The sequence below is a fragment of the Portunus trituberculatus genome, chromosome 47, assembly GCF_017591435.1.
Source record: "Portunus trituberculatus isolate SZX2019 chromosome 47, ASM1759143v1, whole genome shotgun sequence".
Classification (NCBI taxonomy): Eukaryota; Metazoa; Arthropoda; class Malacostraca; order Decapoda; family Portunidae; genus Portunus; species Portunus trituberculatus.
This window is the reverse complement of record NC_059301.1, coordinates 20,754,754-20,759,753: the sequence shown is the minus strand read 5'-3', so window position 1 is coordinate 20,759,753 and position 5,000 is coordinate 20,754,754. Positions and strand designations below refer to the sequence as shown.

The following is a 5,000-nucleotide window of genomic DNA, read 5'->3' as shown; positions in this document are numbered from 1 at the left end:
GCTTAGTGTGACTCCGGGAGCGAGATTTGTGACCGCAGTAGAGGGAGTAAGAGCATTGCTTGGAATGTGCTCCGTGAAGGGTTATAAACTATCAAACTCACTGGAAAATAACTCTACTATTTGTAAGTCATGGTGTAGAAGCAACACAAGGAATACAAGATAAGTGTTTAGGTTATCGGGATTGTTACAAAAGCAACATTTTCAGACATTTCAGATAGTTTTAAATTATTGAGCTTTTCGATGGCATTTTCATGTTTTTAGTAATATTTCATAGATTTATACCTTCAGTAGAAGGAAAAATCACCCAAGAGAACTTAACTGATTATTATTCTGTAGCCTTTGAGGAGACAACCAAGGCGAAGCGTTTCAAAATACGTATCTAAATCTGAAAAGGTGACGAAATGCCGCGGAAATAAGGCGCACCAGACACATCATAGCAAGAGAGTGAGGTGAGGCATACGAATAGGTCTTGCCGCGGAGCCCCAAGTGGTGTCTGCTATTGAGCCCAGTGCTGCGTGTATGAGGTGCTGTGTCCAGTCTGTCTGCAGCATCATACACCCCGGAAATTATTATACATAGCTGGGAGGTTTCTTCTCTCCTCCTCTCTCATCTTCCTCTTGCCCTCCTTTACTGGTTCTCCGCCCACCGCCCCCCACCAAAACCCATGCCGCCCCTGCTCCACCTACACGTTCATCTGTGACTCAACTGACCCTCATCTTCCTGGTCCTCTCTCATTCTGCCTCCCTCCTCCGACATCTTTGTGTTATGCTAGTGCTGAGTCCCACGTCACTTCGAGCCACCTCTCTCTCTCTCTCTCTCTCTCTCTCTCTCTCTCTCTCTCTCTCTCTGTCGTCATTCAGTCGGAAAATTAAAGGACTTAGGAGTGGTGTTTTTTTCTTCCTACATTCTCTCTCTCTCTCTCTCTCTCTCTCTCTCTCTCTCTCTCTCTCTCTCTCTCTCTCTCTCTCTCTCTCTCTCTCTCTCTCTCTCTCTCTCTCTCTCTCTCTCTCTCTCTCTCTCTCTCTCTCTCTCTCTCTCTCTCTCTCTCTCTCTCTCTCTCTCTCTCTCTCTCTCTCTCTCTCTCTCTCTCTCTCTCTCTCTCATCTTCTTTCTCTTTCTTTTTTTTAAGTTTCTTCTTGTCAACTTAAGATCTTCAGATTGCCCAACGTTTTTTCGTCCTTGGCCTTAGATGTGTGTCGGGGTGGGGGGGCGGGGAGTGGGAGAAGGCGCTCTTTATATTTCGTTCCTGCGTCATTCACCTAAATTATAATTTATTATTATTGCCCTCATTATTATCTTTCAATACCATCATCATCATCATAACTAAATTACTTCACCATCATCACCATCATCATCATCATCATTTTTTTTTTTATGTATGGTAGAGGGCCAGCCAAGGGCAAAAAAAAAAATAAATAAATAAATAAAAAAGTCCCACTTGAGTGCTGGCTCTCTAAAAAGTGGTAAAGCGTCAGCCAAAATTGGGGAGCAAATGCCTCGATACCTCCCTCTTAAAAGAAGACAAGTTGTAGGAAGTCGGAAATACAGATGCAGGGAGGGAGTTGCAGAGTTTACCAGTGAAGGGGATAAATGATTGAGAGTACTGGTTAACTCTTGAGTTAGAGAGTTGGACAGAATAGGGATGAGAGGAAGAAGAAAGTCTTGTGCAGCGAGGCCGCAGGAGGAGGGGAGGCATGCAATTAGCAAGATCAGTAGAACAGTTAGCATGAAAATAGCGATACAAGATAGAAAGAAATGCAATATTTCGGCGGTGAGAAAGAGGCTGAAGACAGTTAGTCAGAGGAGGGGAGTTGATGAGACGAAAAGCTTTAGATTCCACCCTATTTAGTAAAACTGTGTGACTGGAACCCCCCCCCCAAACATGCGAAGAGTACTCCATACAAGGGCGGCTAAGGCCCTTGTATAGATTTAGCAGTTGGAGGGGCGAGAAAAACTGGCTGAGACGCCAGTAGCAGTAGCATCAACACACAATCAGCATCATCATAACTATCGCCATTTTTACCACCACTACCACCACCAACATCATAGCGTCACCAGCCAGCAGCAGAACACACGTCTAAACAACAGGACAGCGCCTCCTTCACTGCACCTCATTCTTCTCAGAGCGGCTCCACGGCTTCCCGTGTCACACCACAACGCCGCGGTTATGCCTCCGTCGCGAGTCTACCGCTTCGTCCTTGCTTGGTGGCGTGTGGTGCTGCTTTAAAGTGATAATTACAGTATAAAGTCAGGAATCATATTCTTAAAGGGTTCTGCACATTATCTCATTTTTTTCCACAGGCTGTATCGGATGTTGTAGTGTTTTCCAATAGTTTTCATATATATAGTAGCGCTTTATAAGGATTTTGTAAGCATAAGGAATAAGTAACACTAGTAATCGTTACAGCCTTTGGAAGCTGTAGCAGTCCTCGTTGGTGTTTCACTATGCGGATCTGTGTGGGTTATTATAAAGCTATTAGATCATTACTGTATTGCATGAGTAAAGCCTCCTGTAACCATCGCTGCTTATCTCTTCTGTCAGTCTGCGATGAAGACAAGCATGCACATTGGTGACCGGTGCATGGCCAGCGCCTTTCTTGTTACATGAACAAATGAAACGATACTTTCCTCAAAGCAGGGGAGTGAATAAAAATTTCCACTGTCTTGTTCCGCTGTTGTAATTGTGGTGCCTTCAGCGTTACCGGAATATAGGCAGGTTACTGTGTGTGTGTGTGTGTGTGTGTGTGTGTGTGTGTTTTGCTGGTACACATGCATTTAAGCAGTTCTCACGCATACATCAGGAATCAAACAAAATATTTTCGCTATATGAACACTATCTACCTATCTATTTATTTATCTATCTACCTATGTGTCTTTCTGTCTGTGTGTCTGTCCATCCATCCATCTATATGGTCATGTATCAATCTTCATTCACAAAGTCAGCTATAAAGATCAAGAACAAAAACCTTACAATATCTTAATTCAAATACAGCGCGCTAAGCCGCCAGATGGCAGCCGAGCTTCAATCCCTCCATCTTCCAGGTGACGACGGCCATGACGGTTTTGCTTTCTCGGTTAGTGGGTGACAGTGGTAAGTGTTACGTGGTCCTTGGAGTCCCTGCGGCACCGTGGCGTGGGCACGTGGCAGCTGCAGGAGGGACAGATGCTGACAGGTATGTAGTGTGACTAATGAATCTCCAACATTCGTAATTTTATTGTATTTTGCAAAGCTAGTGTACGTACTAAACTTTGCCGGCCCGCACTCACCCGGCAGCCACAACCACAGCACGTGGGCCACCACCTGTCCAACACTCGCGTGCCTCATGTGTCACGTTTGTGTAGCTGTGCATTACACCTTCACATGGCATAAAATTTCACTTCCTGATCATTAAATATTAGCTCAGGTATTGTCTGGGTATATACTAAGACTGACTCCATGCATAATTGTAAGGAGTAAGAGCCTAAATCAAAAGGAAATAGAGCCGTGAGACAGTCTTAACATTTACTGGTGAATATTCTAATACTGTAAACAAACAGAGATGCGTCTATCAGCGGTGTTTACGGTTGTTTTCACTCCCGGTGACATGTAGCATAGACATCCCCTGTCGCTCAATGACTGGCAACACTGCTGTATCGACGCTTTGCTGCGAAGCTTCATTACGTCATTTATGCTTGAAGAGGAGGCGGTGGGCCGGGGAGGTGGGGGAGGAGGGAGGGGAGAGTAGGGAGGATGGAAGAACTACATTATTTTTGCTCTTCACAGCATATGCTTACTTCTAGGTTAGTGATAAGGTGTATGTGCTTGACCTTACTAATAATGTAGTGAGAAGATTCGTTTCAAACTATGTACACGAGAGAGAATAGTCCTAACAAAAGTGACTACGTAAAAATTCTCTCTCTCTCTCTCTCTCTCTCTCTCTCTCTCTCTCTCTCTCTCTCTCTCTCTCACACACACAGCGTAGGTGTACCAATATGAGTGTTTATGTAGAGCGTGATGATTGTGCCATACTGTTATTAGAATCAAGTAAAGAATCAAAGAAAACTGCGTCACGTTTTCTGGAAGGGCGAGTCATGCTCTAAGAACTGGAGAACCGTATCTTAAAAACGCTGCCACCGTTGTCATCCGCATTCAGATAACAGAAATACAAGAAACACAAATAATGAAGATTTATGACAATAATAATAATTACAAAAGAACTTTTAGGAATGATCGGAAAGTTGATAATCAAGACCAAGATTGTTAGAAGATGCAGAAAACACAAGGATTACACCGTCACTGGGAAGGACCGAGTATCGTGGAAATAGAAGCAAAAAAAAAAAAAAAAAAAAAAAAAAAAAGTTAGGCAAGTAGTTACAATAATCGGTTCCTTTAAAAACGACAAATTGTTTTGCTACAGAAGTACTACATAATGATCCCTCAGGAGCACAACTATGCCTTAAGCGCAGTGTTCAGACGCTGACCATGGAAGTCCTGGACTGGAGTTACTAAATGCGTGGTTGCGTTTTGGATTATGACTTTTCAAATTTCAAATCTGTATATAAGAAATCATTGTTGGAGAATAGAAAGCCCGGAGATCCTGAAAATTTAGGTATTTGACGAAGAATCTTGGATCGTATGCAGAGAATTAAGGAGAACAGATTCAAGTGTGACTGCTGCCTCCTGATCACCACCCTTACCACTCATCACTTGATCCAAGATTTCGTGGTCAAGTACCAAATTCACTATTACTTTAATGAAGAGGATGAATATCTTCCTAATAGCAGGGCTGTTGGTAGTTTGGTGGCTAGTATGGTTATTATTTGTAATTCTGAGAACTGTTACGACCATTACTGCATACACTTCTCTCATAACACGCAACACAGCTGATAAATCAGTCACACACTAATATACAAAGCATAACAGGACACATTGCACCATACATACACGTTTCACTCCCTTCCCTCCTCCCCCTGCCATGTGTTTACTCCTCTATACACCTTGGCAGAGTGTAGAGAAAGGA

General features: G+C 43.3%; 1 long non-coding RNA gene across 1 annotated transcript in view; it reads left to right on the top strand.

The window, feature by feature from the left end:
* Positions 1-3,048: 3,048 nt before the first annotated feature.
* LOC123520485 overlaps positions 3,049-5,000 on the top strand; it is a 119,130-nt gene continuing 117,178 nt past the window's right edge. Inside the window, exon 1 of the long non-coding RNA XR_006679265.1 lies at positions 3,049-3,173. This is a non-coding gene — a long non-coding RNA (uncharacterized LOC123520485). The remainder of the gene's footprint in view (positions 3,174-5,000) is intronic.